The following is a 13,529-nucleotide window of genomic DNA, read 5'->3' as shown; positions in this document are numbered from 1 at the left end:
GCCCTCATAGAGGACCAGAATGCTCGGCCAGTTGTTAACTGGCAAGGAAACCTTGAGTCTGGCGCCTTAGACCGCTCGGCCATCCTGACATGCTCCAACTTTTTCAATTGTCTAATCGTAAACATATGCTGTGTGTAATTTACGCTAATACAATGAATTTGTTTGAGATTTTTTTACAAGTACTGTATCTTTTTGTCTATTCACAAAAAGATTTGTCAGAAGTGGGATTCGAACCCACGCCCTCATAGAGGACCAGAACGCTCGGCCAGCTGTTAACTGGCAAGGAAACCTTAAGTCTGGCGCCTTAGACCGCTCGGCCATCCTGACATACAGCAAAGCTTTGCAATTGTCTCATCAGAAAACATATTTGCTGTGTGTAATTTACGCTAATACAATGAACTTTGTTTGAGAGATTTTTTTACAAGTACTGTATCTTTTTGTCTATTCACAAAAAGTATTTGTCAGAAGTGGGATTCGAACCCACGCCCTCATAGAGGACCAGAACGCTCGGCCAGCTGTTAACTGGCAAGGAAACCTTAAGTCTGGCGCCTTAGACCGCTCGGCCATCCTGACAATGCAAAGCTTTTCAATTGTCTAATCGAAACATATTGCTGTGGTAATTTACGCTAATACAATGAACTTTGTTGAGATTTTTTTACAAGTACTGTATCTTTTGTCTATTCACAAAAAGTATTGTGAAGAAGTGGGATTCGAACCCACGCCCTCATAGAGGACCAGAACGCTCGGCCAGCTGTTAACTGGCAAGGAAACCTTAAGTCTGGCGCCTTAGACCGCTCGGCCATCCTGACATGCTCCAAACTTTTCAATTGTCTAATCGTAAACATATTTGCTGTGTGTAATTTACGCTAATACAATGAATTTTGTTTGAGATTTTTTTACAAGTACTGTATCTTTTTGTCTATTCACAAAAAGTATTTGTCAGAAGTGGGATTCGAACCCACGCCCTCATAGAGGACCAGAATGCTCAGCCAGCTGTTAACTGGCAAGGAAACTTAAGTCTGGCGCCTTAGACCGCTCGGCCATCCTGACATGCTCCAAACTTTTTCAATTGTCTAATCGTAAACATATTTGCTGTGTGTAATTTACGCTAATACAATGAATTTTGTTTGAAATTTTTTTACAAGTACTGTCTTTTTGTCTATTCACAAAAAGTATTTGTCAGAAGTGGGATTCGAACCCACGCCCTCATAGAGGACCAGAACGCTCGGCCAGTTGTTAACCGGCAAGGAAACCTTAAGTCTGGCGCCTTAGACCGCTCGGCCATCCTGACATGCTCCAATTTTTTTCAATTGTCTAATCGTAAACATATTTGCTGTGTGTAATTTACGCTAATACAATGAATTTTGTTTGAGATTTTTTTACAAGTACTGTATCTTTTTGTCTATTCACAAAAAGTATTTGTCAGAAGTGGGATTCGAACCCACGCCCTCATAGAGGACCAGAACGCTCGGCCAGTGTTAACTGGCAAGGAAACCTAAGTCTGGCGCCTTAGACCGCTCGGCCATCCTGACATGCTCCAAACTTTTTCAATTGTCTAATCGTAAACATATTTGCTGTGTGTAATTTACGCTAATACAATGAATTTTGTTTGAGATTTTTTACAAGTACTGTCTTTTGTCTATTCACAAAAAGTATTTGTCAGAAGTGGGATTCGAACCCACGCCCTCATAGAGGACCAGAACGCTCGGCCAGTTGTTAACTGGCAAGGAAACCTTGAGTCTGGCGCCTTAGACCGCTCGGCCATCCTGACATGCTCCAAACTTTTTCAATTGTCTAATCGTAAACATATTTGCTGTGTGTAATTTACGCTAATACAATGAATTTTGTTTGAGATTTTTTACAAGTACTGTCTTTTTGTCTATTCACAAAAGTATTTGTCAGAAGTGGGATTCGAACCCACGCCTCATAGAGGACCAGAACTCGGCCAGCTGTTAACTGGCAAGGAAACCTTAAGTCTGGCGCCTTAGACCGCTCGGCCATCCTGACATGCTCCAAACTTTTCAATTGTCTAATCAAAACATATTTGCTGTGTGTAATTTACGCTAATACAATGAATTTTGTTTGAGATTTTTTTACAAGTACTGTATCTTTTTGTCTATTCACAAAAAGTATTTGTCAGAAGTGGGATTCGAACCCACGCCCTCATAGAGGACCAGAATGCTCAGCCAGCTGTTAACCGGCAAGGAAACCTTAAGTCTGGCGCCTTAGACCGCTCGGCCATCCTGACATGCTCCAAACTTTTTCAATTGTCTAATCGTAAACATATTTGCTGTGTGTAATTTACGCTAATACAATGAATTTTGTTTGAGATTTTTTACAAGTACTGTATCTTTTTTTATTAAGTATTTGTCAGAAGTGGGATTCGAACCCACGCCCTCATAGAGGACCAGAACGCTCGGCCTGTTGTTAACGGGCAAGGAAACCTTGAGTCTGGCGCCTTAGACCGCTCGGCCATCCTGACATACAAAAAAGTTTGCAATTGTCTAATCGTAAACATATTTGCGATACGTACTGTGTGTAATTTACGCTAATACAATGAACTTTGTTTGAGATTTTTTTACAAGTACTGTATCTTTTTGTCTATTCACAAAAAGTATTTGTCAGAAGTGGGATGTTTCAAATTCTTGCAATTGTCTAATTGTAAACATATTTGCTGTATGTAATCTACGCTAATACAATGAATTTTATTTAAGATTTTTTTCAAGTACTGTATCTTTTTGTCTATTCACAAAAAGTATTTGTCAGAAGTGGGATTCGAACCCACGCCCTCATAGAGGACCATAATGCTCGGCCAGCTGTTATCTGGCAAGGAAACCTTAAGTCTGGCGCCTTAGACCGCTCGGCCATCCTGATATGCTCCAAACTCTTTCAATTGTCTAATAGTAAACATATAATATTTGCTGTGTGTAATTTACGCTAATACAATGACTTTTGTTTGAGATTTTTTTACAAGTACTGTCTTTTTGTCTATTCACAAAAAGTATTTGTCAGAAGTGGGATTCGAACCCACGCCCTCATAGAGGACCAGAACGCTCGGCCAATTGTTAACCGGCAAGGAAACCTTGAGTCTGGCGCCTTAGACCGCTCGGCCATCCTGACATGCTCCAACTTTTTCCAATTGTCTAATCGGAAACATATTTGCTGTGTGTAATTTACGCTAATACAATGAACTTTGTTTGAGATTTTTATACAAGTACTGTATCTTTTTGTCTATTCACAAAAAGTATTTGTCAGAAGTGGGATTCGAACCCACGCCCTCATAGAGGACCAGAACGCTCGGCCAGTTGTTAACTGGCAAGGAAACCTTGAGTCTGGCGCCTTAGACCGCTCGGCCATCCTGACATGCTCCAAACTTTTTCAATTGTCTAATCGTAAACATATTTGCTGTGTGTAATTTACGTTAATACAATGAATTTTGTTTGAAATTTTTTTACAAGTACTGTATCTTTTTGTCTATTCACAAAAAGTATTTGTCAGAAGTGGGATTCGAACCCCACGCCCTCATAGAGGACCAGAACGCTCGGCCAGCTGTTAACTGGCAAGGAAACCTTAAGTCTGGCGCCTTAGACCGCTCGGCCATCCTGACATGCTCCAAACTTTTCAATTGTCTAATCGTAAACATATTTGCTGTGTGTAATTTACGCTAATACAATGAACTTTGTTTGAGATTTTTTTACAAGTACTGTATCTTTTGTCTATTCACAAAAAGTATTTGTCAGAAGTGGGATTCGAACCCACGCCCTCATAGAGGACCAGAACGCTCGGCCAGTTGTTAACTGGCAAGGAAACCTTGAGTCTGGCGCCTTAGACCGCTCGGCCATCCTGACATGCTCCAAGCTTTTCAATTGTCTCTCAAACATATTTGCTGCTGTGTGTAATTTACGCTAATACAATGAATTTGTTTGAGATTTTTTTACAAGTACTGTATCTTTTTGTCTATTCACAAAAAGTATTTGTCAGAAGTGGGATTCGAACCCACGCCCTCATAGAGGACCAGACGCTCAGCCAGCTGTTAACTGGCAAGGAAACTTAAGTCTGGCGCCTTAGACCGCTCGGCCATCTGACATGCTCCAAACTTTTTCAATTGTCTAATCGTAAACATATTTGCTGTGTGTAATTTACGCTAATACAATGAATTTTGTTTGAGTTTTTTACAAGTACTGTATCTTTTTGTCTATTTACAAAAAGTATTTGTCAGAAGTGGGATTCGAACCCACGCCTCATAGAGGACCAGAATGCTCAGCCAGCTGTTAACTGGCAAGGAAACTTAAGTCTGGCGCCTTAGACCGCTCGGCCATCCTGACATGCTCCAAACTTTTCAATTGTCTAATCGTAAACATATTTGCTGTGTGTAATTTACGCTAATACAATGAATTTGTTTGAGATTTTTTTACAAGTACTGTCTTTTTGTCTATTCACAAAAAGTATTTGTCAGAAGTGGGATTCGAACCCACGCCCTCATAGAGGACCAGAACGCTCGGCCAGTGTTAACCGGCAAGGAAACCTTGAGTCTGGCGCCTTAGACCGCTCGGCCATCCTGACATGCTCCAATTTTTTCAATTGTCTAATCGTAAACATATTTGCTGTGTGTAATTTACGCTAATACAATGAATTTTGTTTGAGATTTTTTTACAAGTACTGTATCTTTTTATCTATTCACAAAAGGTATTTGTCAGAAGTGGGATTCGAACCCACGCCCTCATAGAGGACCAGAACGCTCGGCCAGTTGTTAACTGGCAAGGAAACCTTGAGTCTGGCGCCTTAGACCGCTCGGCCATCCTGACATGCTCCAAACTTTTTCAATTGTCTAATCGTAAACATATTTGCTGTGTGTAATTTACGCTAATACAATGAATTTTGTTTGAAATTTTTTTACAAGTACTGTCTTTTTGTCTATTCACAAAAAGTATTTGTCAGAAGTGGGATTCGAACCCACGCCCTCATAGAGGACCAGAACGCTCGGCCAGCTGTTAACTGGCAAGGAAACCTTGAGTCTGGCGCCTTAGACCGCTCGGCCATCCTGACATGCTCCAAACTTTTTCAATTGTCTAATCGTAAACATATTTGCTGTGTGTAATTTACGCTAATACAATGAATTTTGTTTGAGATTTTTTACAAGTACTGTCTTTTTGTCTATTCACAAAAAGTATTTGTCAGAAGTGGGATTCGAACCCACGCCCTCATAGAGGACCAGAACGCTCGGCCAGTTGTTAACTGGCAAGGAAACCTTAAGTCTGGCGCCTTAGACCGCTCGGCCATCCTGACATGCTCCAAACTTTTCAATTGTCTAATCGTAAACATATTTGCTGTGTGTAATTTACGCTAATACAATGAATTTGTTTGAGATTTTTTTACAAGTACTGTATCTTTTTGTCTATTCACAAAAAGTATTTGTCAGAAGTGGGATTCGAACCCACGCCCTCATAGAGGACCAGAATGCTCAGCCAGCTGTTAACTGGCAAGGAAACTTAAGTCTGGCGCCTTAGACCGCTCGGCCATCCTGACATGCTCCAAACTTTTCAATTGTCTAATCGTAAACATATTTGCTGTGTGTAATTTACGCTAATACAATGAATTTTGTTTGAGATTTTTTTACAAGTACTGTATCTTTTGTCTATTCACAAAAAGTATTTGTCAGAAGTGGGATTCGAACCCACGCCCTCATAGAGGACCAGAACGCTCGGCCAGTTGTTAACGGCAAGGAAACCTTGAGTCTGGCGCCTTAGACCGCTCGGCCATCCTGACATGCTCCAATTTTTTCAATTGTCTAATCGTAAACATATTTGCTGTGTGTAATTTACGCTAATACAATGAATTTGTTTGAGATTTTTTTACAAGTACTGTATCTTTTTGTCTATTCACAAAAAGCATTTGTCAGAAGTGGGATTCGAACCCACGCCCTCATAGAGGACCAGAACGCTCGGCCAGCTGTTAACTGGCAAGGAAACCTTAAGTCTGGCGCCTTAGACCGCTCGGCCATCCTGACATGCAGCAAAGTTTTGCAATTGTCTAATCAGAAACATATTTGCTGTGTGTAATTTACGCTAATACAATGAACTTTGTTTGAGATTTTTTTACAAGTACTGTATCTTTTTGTCTATTCACAAAAAGTATTTGTCAGAAGTGGGATTCGAACCCACGCCCTCATAGAGGACCAGAATGCTCAGCCAGCTGTTAACTGGCAAGGAAACCTTAAGTCTGGCGCCTTAGACCGCTCGGCCATCCTGACATGCTCCAAACTTTTTCAATTGTCTAATCGTAAACATATTTGCTGTGTGTAATTTACGCTAATACAATGAATTTTGTTTGAGATTTTTTACAAGTACTGTCTTTTTGTCTATTCACAAAAAGTATTTGTCAGAAGTGGGATTCGAACCCACGCCCTCATAGAGGACCAGAACGCTCGGCCAGTTGTTAACCGGCAAGGAAACCTTGAGTCTGGCGCCTTAGACCGCTCGGCCATCCTGACATGCTCCAATTTTTTTCAATTGTCTAATCGTAAACATATTTGCTGTGTGTAATTTACGCTAATACAATGAATTTTGTTTGAGATTTTTTTACAAGTACTGTATCTTTTTGTCTATTCACAAAAAGTATTTGTCAGAAGTGGGATTCGAACCCACGCCCTCATAGAGGACCAGAACGCTCGGCCAGCTGTTAACTGGCAAGGAAACCTTAAGTCTGGCGCCTTAGACCGCTCGGCCATCCTGACATGCTCCAAACTTTTTCAATTGTCTAATCGTAAACATATTTGCTGTGTGTAATTTACGCTAATACAATGAATTTTGTTTGAGATTTTTTACAAGTACTGTATCTTTTGTCTATTCAAAAAGTATTTGTCAGAAGTGGGATTCGAACCCACGCCCTCATAGAGGACCAGAATGCTCAGCCAGCTGTTAACTGGCAAGGAAACTTAAGTCTGGCGCCTTAGACCGCTCGGCCATCCTGACATGCTCCAAACTTTTTCAATTGTCTAATCGTAAACATATTTGCTGTGTGTAATTTACGCTAATACAATGAATTTTGTTTGAAATTTTTTACAAGTACTGTCTTTTTGTCTATTCACAAAAAGTATTTGTCAGAAGTGGGATTCGAACCCACGCCCTCATAGAGGACCAGAACGCTCGGCCAGTTGTTAACTGGCAAGGAAACCTTGAGTCTGGCGCCTTAGACCGCTCGGCCATCCTGACATGCTCCAACTTTTTCAATTGTCTAATCGTAAACATATTTGCTGTGTGTAATTTACGCTAATACAATGAATTTTGTTTGAGATTTTTTTACAAGTACTGTATCTTTTTGTCTATTCACAAAAAGTATTTGTCAGAAGTGGGATTCGAACCCACGCCCTCATAGAGGACCAGAACGCTCGGCAGCAGTTGTTAACTGGCAAGGAAACCTTAAGTCTGGCGCCTTAGACCGCTCGGCCATCCTGACATGCTCCAAACTTTTCAATTGTCTAATCGTAAACATATTTGCTGTGTGTAATTTACGCTAATACAATGAATTTTGTTTGAATTTTTTTACAAGTACTGTCTTTTTGTCTATTCACAAAAAGTATTTGTCAGAAGTGGGATTCGAACCCACGCCCTCATAGAGGACCAGAACGCTCGGCCAGTTGTTAACTGGCAAGGAAACCTTAAGTCTGGCGCCTTAGACCGCTCGGCCATCCTGACATGCTCCAATTTTTTTCAATTGTCTAATCGTAAACATATTTGCTGTGTGTAATTTACGCTAATACAATGAACTTTGTTTGAGATTTTTTTACAAGTACTGTATCTTTTTGTCTATTCACAAAAAGTATTTGTCAGAAGTGGGATTCGAACCCACGCCCTCATAGAGGACCAGAACGCTCGGCCAGTTGTTAACTGGCAAGGAAACCTGAGTCTGGCGCCTTAGACCGCTCGGCCATCCTGACATGCTCCAAACTTTTCAATTGTCTAATCGTAAACATATTTGCTGTGTGTAATTTACGCTAATACAATGAATTTGTTTGAGATTTTTTTACAAGTACTGTATCTTTTTGTCTATTCACAAAAAGTATTTGTCAGAAGTGGGATTCGAACCCACGCCCTCATAGAGGACCAGAACGCTCGGCCAGCTGTTAACTGGCAAGGAAACCTTAAGTCTGGCGCCTTAGACCGCTCGGCCATCCTGACATATTGCAATTGTCTCATCAGAAACATATTTGCTGTGTGTAATTTACGCTAATACAATGAACTTTGTTTGAGATTTTTTTACAAGTACTGTATCTTTTTGTCTATTCACAAAAAGTATTTGTCAGAAGTGGGATTCGAACCCACGCCCTCATAGAGGACCAGAATGCTCAGCCAGCTGTTAACCGGCAAGGAAACCTTAAGTCTGGCGCCTTAGACCGCTCGGCCATCCTGACATGCTCCAAACTTTTTCAATTGTCTAATCGTAAACATATTTGCTGTGTGTAATTTACGCTAATACAATGAATTTTGTTTGAGATTTTTTTACAAGTACTGTATCTTGTCTATTCACAAAAAGTATTTGTCAGAAGTGGGATTCGAACCCACGCCCTCATAGAGGACCAGAACGCTCGGCCAGTTGTTAACCGGCAAGGAAACCTTGAGTCTGGCGCCTTAGACCGCTCGGCCATCCTGACATAAAAAAAGTTTTGCAATTGTCTAATCGTAAACATATTTGCTGTGTGTAATTTACGCTAATACAATGAACTTTGTTTGAGATTTTTTTACAAGTACTGTATCTTTTGTCTATTCACAAAAAGTATTGTCAGAAGTGGGATGTTTCAAATTCTTGCAATTGTCTAATTGTAAAACATATTGCTGTGTGTAATTTACGCTAATACAATGAATTTGTTTGAGATTTTTTTCAAGTACTGTATCTTTTTGTCTATTCACAAAAAGTATTTGTCAGAAGTGGGATTCGAACCCACGCCCTCATAGAGGACCAAATGCTCGGCCAGCTGTTAACTGGCAAGGAAACCTTAAGTCTGGCGCCTTAGACCGCTCGGCCATCCTGACATGCTCCAAACTTTTTCAATTGTCTAATCGTAAACATATAATGTTTTTGCTGTGTGAATTTTACGCTAATACAATGACTTTTTTGTCTATTCACAAAAAGTATTTGTCAGAAGTGGGATTCGAACCCACGCCCTCATAGAGGACCAGAACGCTCGGCCAATTGTTAACCGGCAAGGAAACCTTGAGTCTGGCGCCTTAGACCGCTCGGCCATCCTGACATGCTCCAAACTTTTTCAATTGTCTAATCGTAAACATATTTGCTGTGTGTAATTTACGCTAATACAATGAATTGTTTGAGATTTTTTACAAGTACTGTATCTGTTTGTCAAAAAGTATTTGTCAGAAGTGGGATTCGAACCCACGCCCTCATAGAGGACCAGAACGCTCGGCCGTTGTGTTAACTGGCAAGGAAACCTTGAGTCTGGCGCCTTAGACCGCTCGGCCATCCTGACAACAAAAAACTTTTTCAATTGTCTAATCGTAAACATATTTGCTGTGTGTAATTTACGCTAATACAATGAACTTTGTTTGAGATTTTTTACAAGTACTGTATCTTTTTTGTTTTTTCTATCACAAAAAGTATTTGTCAGAAGTGGGATTGTTTCAAAATTCTTGCAATTGTCTAATCGTAAACATATTTGCTGTGTGTAATTTACGCTAATACAATGAATTTTTTGAGATTTTTTTCAAGTACTGTATCTTTTTGTCTATTCACAAAAAGTATTTGTCAGAAGTGGGATTCGAACCCACGCCCTCATAGAGGACCAGAATGCTCGGCCAGCTGTTAACTGGCAAGGAAACCTTAAGTCTGGCGCCTTAGACCGCTCGGCCATCCTGACATGCTCCAAACTTTTTCAATTGTCTAAATCGTAAACATATAATATTTGCTGTGTGTAATTTACGCTAATACAATGACTTTTGTCTATTCACAAAAAGTATTTGTCAGAAGTGGGATTCGAACCCACGCCCTCATAGAGGACCAGAAACGCTCGGCCAGTTGTTAACGGCAAGGAAACCTTGAGTCTGGCGCCTTAGACCGCTCGGCCATCCTGACATGCTCCAACTTTTTCAATTGTCTAATCGGAAACATATTTGCTGTGTGTAATTTACGCTAATACAATGATTTTGTTTGAGATTTTTTTACAAGTACTGTATCTTTTTGTCTATTCACAAAAAGTATTTGTCAGAAGTGGGATTCGAACCCACGCCCTCATAGAGGACCAGAACGCTCGGCCAGCTGTTAACTGGCAAGGAAACCTTAAGTCTGGCGCCTTAGACCGCTCGGCCATCCTGACATGCTCCAAACTTTTCAATTGTCTAATCGTAAACATATTTGCTGTGTGTAATTTACGCTAATACAATGAATTTTGTTTGAGATTTTTTTACAAGTACTGTATCTTTTGTCTATTTACAAAAAGTATTTGTCAGAAGTGGGATTCGAACCCACGCCCTCATAGAGGACCAGAATGCTCGGCCAGCTGTTAACTGGCAAGGAAACTTAAGTCTGGCGCCTTAGACCGCTCGGCCATCCTGACATGCTCCAAACTTTTCAATTGTCTAATCGTAAACATATTTGCTGTGTGTAATTTACGCTAATACAATGAATTTTGTTTGAGATTTTTTTACAAGTACTGTCTTTTTTGTCTATTCACAAAAAGTATTTGTCAGAAGTGGGATTCGAACCCACGCCCTCATAGAGGACCAGAAAGCTCGGCCAGTTGTTAACTGGCAAGGAAAACTTAAGTCTGGCGCCTTAGACCGCTCGGCCATCCTGACATGCTCCAAATTTTTTCAATTGTCTAATCGTAAACATATTTGCTGTGTGTAATTTACGCTAATACAATGAATTTTGTTTGAGATTTTTTACAAGTACTGTATCTTTTGTCTATTCACAAAAAGTATTTGTCAGAAGTGGGATTCGAACCCACGCCCTCATAGAGGACCAGAACGCTCGGCCAGCTGTTAACCGGCAAGGAAACCTTGAGTCTGGCGCCTTAGACCGCTCGGCCATCCTGACATGCTCCAATTTTTTTCAATTGTCTAATCGTAAACATATTTGCTGTGTGTAATTTACGCTAATACAATGAACTTTGTTTGAGATTTTTTACAAGTACTGTATCTTTTTGTCTATTCACAAAAAGTATTTGTCAGAAGTGGGATTCGAACCCACGCCCTCATAGAGGACCAGAACGCTCGGCCAGTTGTTAACTGGCAAGGAAACCTTGAGTCTGGCGCCTTAGACCGCTCGGCCATCCTGACATGCTCCAAACTTTTTCAATTGTCTAATCGTAAACATATTTGCTGTGTGTAATTTACGTTAATACAATGAATTTTGTTTGAAATTTTTTTACAAGTACTGTATCTTTTTGTCTATTCACAAAAAGTATTTGTCAGAAGTGGGATTCGAACCCACGCCCTCATAGAGGACCAGAACGCTCGGCCAGTTGTTAACTGGCAAGGAAACCTTAAGTCTGGCGCCTTAGACCGCTCGGCCATCCTGACATATTGCAATTGTCTCATCAGAAACATATTTGCTGTGTGTAATTTACGCTAATACAATGAACTTTGTTTGAGATTTTTTTACAAGTACTGTATCTTTTTGTCTATTCACAAAAAGTATTTGTCAGAAGTGGGATTCGAACCCACGCCCTCATAGAGGACCAGAATGCTCAGCCAGCTGTTAACTGGCAAGGAAACCTTAAGTCTGGCGCCTTAGACCGCTCGGCCATCCTGACATGCTCCAAACTTTTTCAATTGTCTAATCGTAAACATATTTGCTTTGTGTAATTTACGCTAATACAATGAATTTTGTTTGAGATTTTTTTACAAGTACTGTATCTTTTTGTCTAAAGGTATTTGTCAGAAGTGGGATTCGAACCCACGCCCTCATAGAGGACCAGAACGCTCGGCCTGTTGTTAACGGGCAAGGAAACCTTGAGTCTGGCGCCTTAGACCGCTCGGCCATCCTGACATACAAAAAAGTTTTGCAATTGTCTAATCGTAAACATATTTGCTGTGTGTAATTTACGCTAATACAATGAACTTTGTTGGAGATTTTTTTACAAGTACTGTATCTTTTTGTCTATTCACAAAAAGTATTTGTCAGAAGTGGGATGTTTCAAATTCTTGCAATTGTCTAATTGTAAACATATTTGCTGTATGTAATCTACGCTAATACAATGAATTTTATTTAAGATTTTTTTCAAGTACTGTATCTTTTTGTCTATTCACAAAAAGTATTTGTCAGAAGTGGGATTCGAACCCACGCCCTCATAGAGGACCAGAATGCTCGGCCAGTGTTAACTGGCAAGGAAACCTTAAGTCTGGCGCCTTAGACCGCTCGGCCATCCTGACATGCTCCAAACTTTTTCAATTGTCTAATCGTAAACATATAATATTTGCTGTGTGTAATTTACGCTAATACAATGAATTTTGTTGAGATTTTTTTACAAGTACTGTCTTTTGTCTATTCACAAAAAGTATTTGTCAGAAGTGGGATTCGAACCCACGCCCTCATAGAGGACCAGAACGCTCGGCCAGTTGTTAACCGGCAAGGAAACCTTGAGTCTGGCGCCTTAGACCGCTCGGCCATCCTGACATGCTCCAACTTTTTCAATTGTCTAATCGTAAACATATTTGCTGTGTGTAATTTACGCTAATACAATGAACTTTGTTTGAGATTTTTTTACAAGTACTGTATCTTTTTGTCTATTCACAAAAAGTATTTGTCAGAAGTGGGATTCGAACCCACGCCCTCATAGAGGACCAGAACGCTCGGCCAGTTGTTAACTGGCAAGGAAACCTTGAGTCTGGCGCCTTAGACCGCTCGGCCATCCTGACATGCTCCAAACTTTTTCAATTGTCTAATCGTAAACATATTTGCTGTGTGTAATTTACGCTAATACAATGAATTTTGTTTGAGATTTTTTTACAAGTACTGTATCTTTTTGTCTATTCACAAAAAGCATTTGTCAGAAGTGGGATTCGAACCCACGCCCTCATAGAGGACCAGAACGCTCGGCCAGCTGTTAACTGGCAAGGAAACCTTAAGTCTGGCGCCTTAGACCGCTCGGCCATCCTGACATACAGCAAAGCTTTGCAATTGTCTCATCAGAAACATATTTGCTGTGTGTAATTTACGCTAATACAATGAACTTTGTTTGAGATTTTTTTACAAGTACTGTATCTTTTTGTCTATTCACAAAAAGTATTTGTCAGAAGTGGGATTCGAACCCACGCCCTCATAGAGGACCAGAACGCTCGGCCAGCTGTTAACTGGCAAGGAAACCTTAAGTCTGGCGCCTTAGACCGCTCGGCCATCCTGACATGCAGCCAAAAGCTTTTCAATTGTCTAATCGGAAACATATTTGCGTGTGTAATTTACGCTAATACAATGAACTTTGTTTGAGATTTTTTACAAGTACTGTATCTTTTTGTCTATTCACAAAAAGTATTTGTCAGAAGTGGGATTCGAACCCACGCCCTCATAGAGGACCAGAA

The 13,529-nt window shown here is 40.4% G+C and overlaps 49 non-coding genes across 49 annotated transcripts; all 49 read right to left on the bottom strand.

Moving 5' to 3' along the window:
• Positions 1-213: 213 nt before the first annotated feature.
• Trnal-uaa lies at positions 214-327 on the bottom strand. The gene is made up of 2 exons: positions 290-327; positions 214-258 (listed from the first exon to the last, which is right to left on the bottom strand). It is a non-coding gene; the product is annotated as a tRNA-Leu (tRNA).
• Positions 328-459: 132 nt separating this feature from the next.
• Trnal-uaa lies at positions 460-573 on the bottom strand. The gene is made up of 2 exons: positions 536-573; positions 460-504 (listed from the first exon to the last, which is right to left on the bottom strand). It is a non-coding gene; the product is annotated as a tRNA-Leu (tRNA).
• A 364-nt stretch (positions 574-937) lies between these two features.
• On the bottom strand, positions 938-1,050 carry Trnal-uaa. The gene is made up of 2 exons: positions 1,013-1,050; positions 938-982 (listed from the first exon to the last, which is right to left on the bottom strand). It is a non-coding gene; the product is annotated as a tRNA-Leu (tRNA).
• Positions 1,051-1,177: 127 nt separating this feature from the next.
• On the bottom strand, positions 1,178-1,291 carry Trnal-uaa. The gene is made up of 2 exons: positions 1,254-1,291; positions 1,178-1,222 (listed from the first exon to the last, which is right to left on the bottom strand). It is a non-coding gene; the product is annotated as a tRNA-Leu (tRNA).
• Positions 1,292-1,420: 129 nt separating this feature from the next.
• On the bottom strand, positions 1,421-1,532 carry Trnal-uag. Its single transcript has 2 exons — positions 1,495-1,532; positions 1,421-1,465 (listed from the first exon to the last, which is right to left on the bottom strand). It is a non-coding gene; the product is annotated as a tRNA-Leu (tRNA).
• A 125-nt stretch (positions 1,533-1,657) lies between these two features.
• Trnal-caa lies at positions 1,658-1,771 on the bottom strand. Its single transcript has 2 exons — positions 1,734-1,771; positions 1,658-1,702 (listed from the first exon to the last, which is right to left on the bottom strand). It is a non-coding gene; the product is annotated as a tRNA-Leu (tRNA).
• Positions 1,772-1,896: 125 nt separating this feature from the next.
• On the bottom strand, positions 1,897-2,007 carry Trnal-uaa. The gene is made up of 2 exons: positions 1,970-2,007; positions 1,897-1,940 (listed from the first exon to the last, which is right to left on the bottom strand). It is a non-coding gene; the product is annotated as a tRNA-Leu (tRNA).
• A 127-nt stretch (positions 2,008-2,134) lies between these two features.
• Positions 2,135-2,248, bottom strand: Trnal-uaa. Its single transcript has 2 exons — positions 2,211-2,248; positions 2,135-2,179 (listed from the first exon to the last, which is right to left on the bottom strand). It is a non-coding gene; the product is annotated as a tRNA-Leu (tRNA).
• Positions 2,249-2,368: 120 nt separating this feature from the next.
• Positions 2,369-2,482, bottom strand: Trnal-caa. The gene is made up of 2 exons: positions 2,445-2,482; positions 2,369-2,413 (listed from the first exon to the last, which is right to left on the bottom strand). It is a non-coding gene; the product is annotated as a tRNA-Leu (tRNA).
• A 524-nt stretch (positions 2,483-3,006) lies between these two features.
• Trnal-caa lies at positions 3,007-3,120 on the bottom strand. Its single transcript has 2 exons — positions 3,083-3,120; positions 3,007-3,051 (listed from the first exon to the last, which is right to left on the bottom strand). It is a non-coding gene; the product is annotated as a tRNA-Leu (tRNA).
• Positions 3,121-3,249: 129 nt separating this feature from the next.
• Trnal-caa lies at positions 3,250-3,363 on the bottom strand. The gene is made up of 2 exons: positions 3,326-3,363; positions 3,250-3,294 (listed from the first exon to the last, which is right to left on the bottom strand). It is a non-coding gene; the product is annotated as a tRNA-Leu (tRNA).
• Positions 3,364-3,734: 371 nt separating this feature from the next.
• On the bottom strand, positions 3,735-3,848 carry Trnal-caa. Its single transcript has 2 exons — positions 3,811-3,848; positions 3,735-3,779 (listed from the first exon to the last, which is right to left on the bottom strand). It is a non-coding gene; the product is annotated as a tRNA-Leu (tRNA).
• A 365-nt stretch (positions 3,849-4,213) lies between these two features.
• Positions 4,214-4,325, bottom strand: Trnal-uaa. The gene is made up of 2 exons: positions 4,288-4,325; positions 4,214-4,257 (listed from the first exon to the last, which is right to left on the bottom strand). It is a non-coding gene; the product is annotated as a tRNA-Leu (tRNA).
• Positions 4,326-4,450: 125 nt separating this feature from the next.
• On the bottom strand, positions 4,451-4,563 carry Trnal-caa. Its single transcript has 2 exons — positions 4,526-4,563; positions 4,451-4,495 (listed from the first exon to the last, which is right to left on the bottom strand). It is a non-coding gene; the product is annotated as a tRNA-Leu (tRNA).
• A 128-nt stretch (positions 4,564-4,691) lies between these two features.
• Trnal-caa lies at positions 4,692-4,805 on the bottom strand. The gene is made up of 2 exons: positions 4,768-4,805; positions 4,692-4,736 (listed from the first exon to the last, which is right to left on the bottom strand). It is a non-coding gene; the product is annotated as a tRNA-Leu (tRNA).
• Positions 4,806-4,932: 127 nt separating this feature from the next.
• Positions 4,933-5,046, bottom strand: Trnal-caa. Its single transcript has 2 exons — positions 5,009-5,046; positions 4,933-4,977 (listed from the first exon to the last, which is right to left on the bottom strand). It is a non-coding gene; the product is annotated as a tRNA-Leu (tRNA).
• Positions 5,047-5,172: 126 nt separating this feature from the next.
• On the bottom strand, positions 5,173-5,286 carry Trnal-uaa. The gene is made up of 2 exons: positions 5,249-5,286; positions 5,173-5,217 (listed from the first exon to the last, which is right to left on the bottom strand). It is a non-coding gene; the product is annotated as a tRNA-Leu (tRNA).
• Positions 5,287-5,413: 127 nt separating this feature from the next.
• Trnal-uaa lies at positions 5,414-5,526 on the bottom strand. Its single transcript has 2 exons — positions 5,489-5,526; positions 5,414-5,458 (listed from the first exon to the last, which is right to left on the bottom strand). It is a non-coding gene; the product is annotated as a tRNA-Leu (tRNA).
• A 127-nt stretch (positions 5,527-5,653) lies between these two features.
• Positions 5,654-5,766, bottom strand: Trnal-caa. Its single transcript has 2 exons — positions 5,729-5,766; positions 5,654-5,698 (listed from the first exon to the last, which is right to left on the bottom strand). It is a non-coding gene; the product is annotated as a tRNA-Leu (tRNA).
• A 127-nt stretch (positions 5,767-5,893) lies between these two features.
• Trnal-uaa lies at positions 5,894-6,007 on the bottom strand. Its single transcript has 2 exons — positions 5,970-6,007; positions 5,894-5,938 (listed from the first exon to the last, which is right to left on the bottom strand). It is a non-coding gene; the product is annotated as a tRNA-Leu (tRNA).
• A 129-nt stretch (positions 6,008-6,136) lies between these two features.
• Positions 6,137-6,250, bottom strand: Trnal-uaa. The gene is made up of 2 exons: positions 6,213-6,250; positions 6,137-6,181 (listed from the first exon to the last, which is right to left on the bottom strand). It is a non-coding gene; the product is annotated as a tRNA-Leu (tRNA).
• Positions 6,251-6,376: 126 nt separating this feature from the next.
• Positions 6,377-6,490, bottom strand: Trnal-caa. The gene is made up of 2 exons: positions 6,453-6,490; positions 6,377-6,421 (listed from the first exon to the last, which is right to left on the bottom strand). It is a non-coding gene; the product is annotated as a tRNA-Leu (tRNA).
• Positions 6,491-6,619: 129 nt separating this feature from the next.
• Positions 6,620-6,733, bottom strand: Trnal-uaa. Its single transcript has 2 exons — positions 6,696-6,733; positions 6,620-6,664 (listed from the first exon to the last, which is right to left on the bottom strand). It is a non-coding gene; the product is annotated as a tRNA-Leu (tRNA).
• A 125-nt stretch (positions 6,734-6,858) lies between these two features.
• Trnal-uaa lies at positions 6,859-6,971 on the bottom strand. The gene is made up of 2 exons: positions 6,934-6,971; positions 6,859-6,903 (listed from the first exon to the last, which is right to left on the bottom strand). It is a non-coding gene; the product is annotated as a tRNA-Leu (tRNA).
• A 126-nt stretch (positions 6,972-7,097) lies between these two features.
• On the bottom strand, positions 7,098-7,211 carry Trnal-caa. The gene is made up of 2 exons: positions 7,174-7,211; positions 7,098-7,142 (listed from the first exon to the last, which is right to left on the bottom strand). It is a non-coding gene; the product is annotated as a tRNA-Leu (tRNA).
• Positions 7,212-7,339: 128 nt separating this feature from the next.
• On the bottom strand, positions 7,340-7,455 carry Trnal-uaa. The gene is made up of 2 exons: positions 7,418-7,455; positions 7,340-7,384 (listed from the first exon to the last, which is right to left on the bottom strand). It is a non-coding gene; the product is annotated as a tRNA-Leu (tRNA).
• A 125-nt stretch (positions 7,456-7,580) lies between these two features.
• Trnal-uaa lies at positions 7,581-7,694 on the bottom strand. The gene is made up of 2 exons: positions 7,657-7,694; positions 7,581-7,625 (listed from the first exon to the last, which is right to left on the bottom strand). It is a non-coding gene; the product is annotated as a tRNA-Leu (tRNA).
• Positions 7,695-7,823: 129 nt separating this feature from the next.
• Positions 7,824-7,936, bottom strand: Trnal-cag. The gene is made up of 2 exons: positions 7,899-7,936; positions 7,824-7,868 (listed from the first exon to the last, which is right to left on the bottom strand). It is a non-coding gene; the product is annotated as a tRNA-Leu (tRNA).
• Positions 7,937-8,063: 127 nt separating this feature from the next.
• Positions 8,064-8,177, bottom strand: Trnal-uaa. Its single transcript has 2 exons — positions 8,140-8,177; positions 8,064-8,108 (listed from the first exon to the last, which is right to left on the bottom strand). It is a non-coding gene; the product is annotated as a tRNA-Leu (tRNA).
• Positions 8,178-8,296: 119 nt separating this feature from the next.
• Positions 8,297-8,410, bottom strand: Trnal-uaa. Its single transcript has 2 exons — positions 8,373-8,410; positions 8,297-8,341 (listed from the first exon to the last, which is right to left on the bottom strand). It is a non-coding gene; the product is annotated as a tRNA-Leu (tRNA).
• Positions 8,411-8,536: 126 nt separating this feature from the next.
• On the bottom strand, positions 8,537-8,650 carry Trnal-caa. Its single transcript has 2 exons — positions 8,613-8,650; positions 8,537-8,581 (listed from the first exon to the last, which is right to left on the bottom strand). It is a non-coding gene; the product is annotated as a tRNA-Leu (tRNA).
• A 266-nt stretch (positions 8,651-8,916) lies between these two features.
• Positions 8,917-9,029, bottom strand: Trnal-uaa. The gene is made up of 2 exons: positions 8,992-9,029; positions 8,917-8,961 (listed from the first exon to the last, which is right to left on the bottom strand). It is a non-coding gene; the product is annotated as a tRNA-Leu (tRNA).
• Positions 9,030-9,133: 104 nt separating this feature from the next.
• Trnal-caa lies at positions 9,134-9,247 on the bottom strand. The gene is made up of 2 exons: positions 9,210-9,247; positions 9,134-9,178 (listed from the first exon to the last, which is right to left on the bottom strand). It is a non-coding gene; the product is annotated as a tRNA-Leu (tRNA).
• Positions 9,248-9,366: 119 nt separating this feature from the next.
• On the bottom strand, positions 9,367-9,481 carry Trnal-caa. The gene is made up of 2 exons: positions 9,444-9,481; positions 9,367-9,411 (listed from the first exon to the last, which is right to left on the bottom strand). It is a non-coding gene; the product is annotated as a tRNA-Leu (tRNA).
• A 273-nt stretch (positions 9,482-9,754) lies between these two features.
• Trnal-uaa lies at positions 9,755-9,868 on the bottom strand. The gene is made up of 2 exons: positions 9,831-9,868; positions 9,755-9,799 (listed from the first exon to the last, which is right to left on the bottom strand). It is a non-coding gene; the product is annotated as a tRNA-Leu (tRNA).
• A 101-nt stretch (positions 9,869-9,969) lies between these two features.
• Trnal-caa lies at positions 9,970-10,083 on the bottom strand. Its single transcript has 2 exons — positions 10,046-10,083; positions 9,970-10,014 (listed from the first exon to the last, which is right to left on the bottom strand). It is a non-coding gene; the product is annotated as a tRNA-Leu (tRNA).
• A 127-nt stretch (positions 10,084-10,210) lies between these two features.
• Trnal-uaa lies at positions 10,211-10,324 on the bottom strand. Its single transcript has 2 exons — positions 10,287-10,324; positions 10,211-10,255 (listed from the first exon to the last, which is right to left on the bottom strand). It is a non-coding gene; the product is annotated as a tRNA-Leu (tRNA).
• Positions 10,325-10,451: 127 nt separating this feature from the next.
• Positions 10,452-10,564, bottom strand: Trnal-uaa. The gene is made up of 2 exons: positions 10,527-10,564; positions 10,452-10,496 (listed from the first exon to the last, which is right to left on the bottom strand). It is a non-coding gene; the product is annotated as a tRNA-Leu (tRNA).
• Positions 10,565-10,691: 127 nt separating this feature from the next.
• On the bottom strand, positions 10,692-10,805 carry Trnal-uaa. The gene is made up of 2 exons: positions 10,768-10,805; positions 10,692-10,736 (listed from the first exon to the last, which is right to left on the bottom strand). It is a non-coding gene; the product is annotated as a tRNA-Leu (tRNA).
• Positions 10,806-10,932: 127 nt separating this feature from the next.
• On the bottom strand, positions 10,933-11,046 carry Trnal-caa. The gene is made up of 2 exons: positions 11,009-11,046; positions 10,933-10,977 (listed from the first exon to the last, which is right to left on the bottom strand). It is a non-coding gene; the product is annotated as a tRNA-Leu (tRNA).
• A 128-nt stretch (positions 11,047-11,174) lies between these two features.
• On the bottom strand, positions 11,175-11,288 carry Trnal-caa. Its single transcript has 2 exons — positions 11,251-11,288; positions 11,175-11,219 (listed from the first exon to the last, which is right to left on the bottom strand). It is a non-coding gene; the product is annotated as a tRNA-Leu (tRNA).
• Positions 11,289-11,417: 129 nt separating this feature from the next.
• On the bottom strand, positions 11,418-11,531 carry Trnal-uaa. The gene is made up of 2 exons: positions 11,494-11,531; positions 11,418-11,462 (listed from the first exon to the last, which is right to left on the bottom strand). It is a non-coding gene; the product is annotated as a tRNA-Leu (tRNA).
• A 119-nt stretch (positions 11,532-11,650) lies between these two features.
• On the bottom strand, positions 11,651-11,764 carry Trnal-uaa. Its single transcript has 2 exons — positions 11,727-11,764; positions 11,651-11,695 (listed from the first exon to the last, which is right to left on the bottom strand). It is a non-coding gene; the product is annotated as a tRNA-Leu (tRNA).
• Positions 11,765-11,886: 122 nt separating this feature from the next.
• Positions 11,887-12,000, bottom strand: Trnal-caa. Its single transcript has 2 exons — positions 11,963-12,000; positions 11,887-11,931 (listed from the first exon to the last, which is right to left on the bottom strand). It is a non-coding gene; the product is annotated as a tRNA-Leu (tRNA).
• Positions 12,001-12,270: 270 nt separating this feature from the next.
• Positions 12,271-12,383, bottom strand: Trnal-uaa. Its single transcript has 2 exons — positions 12,346-12,383; positions 12,271-12,315 (listed from the first exon to the last, which is right to left on the bottom strand). It is a non-coding gene; the product is annotated as a tRNA-Leu (tRNA).
• Positions 12,384-12,513: 130 nt separating this feature from the next.
• Trnal-caa lies at positions 12,514-12,627 on the bottom strand. The gene is made up of 2 exons: positions 12,590-12,627; positions 12,514-12,558 (listed from the first exon to the last, which is right to left on the bottom strand). It is a non-coding gene; the product is annotated as a tRNA-Leu (tRNA).
• Positions 12,628-12,755: 128 nt separating this feature from the next.
• Trnal-caa lies at positions 12,756-12,869 on the bottom strand. Its single transcript has 2 exons — positions 12,832-12,869; positions 12,756-12,800 (listed from the first exon to the last, which is right to left on the bottom strand). It is a non-coding gene; the product is annotated as a tRNA-Leu (tRNA).
• A 129-nt stretch (positions 12,870-12,998) lies between these two features.
• On the bottom strand, positions 12,999-13,112 carry Trnal-uaa. Its single transcript has 2 exons — positions 13,075-13,112; positions 12,999-13,043 (listed from the first exon to the last, which is right to left on the bottom strand). It is a non-coding gene; the product is annotated as a tRNA-Leu (tRNA).
• Positions 13,113-13,241: 129 nt separating this feature from the next.
• Positions 13,242-13,355, bottom strand: Trnal-uaa. Its single transcript has 2 exons — positions 13,318-13,355; positions 13,242-13,286 (listed from the first exon to the last, which is right to left on the bottom strand). It is a non-coding gene; the product is annotated as a tRNA-Leu (tRNA).
• Between the last annotated feature and the right edge of the window lie 174 nt (positions 13,356-13,529).

This window comes from Ctenocephalides felis, unplaced genomic scaffold (genome assembly GCF_003426905.1).
Source record: "Ctenocephalides felis isolate EL2017-DRISC unplaced genomic scaffold, ASM342690v1 CF-g0.4_SCAFFOLD_03249, whole genome shotgun sequence".
Taxonomy (NCBI): domain Eukaryota; kingdom Metazoa; phylum Arthropoda; class Insecta; order Siphonaptera; family Pulicidae; genus Ctenocephalides; species Ctenocephalides felis.
Note: the sequence above shows the minus strand (reverse complement) of the source record. Positions and strands in the feature narration are given on the sequence as shown.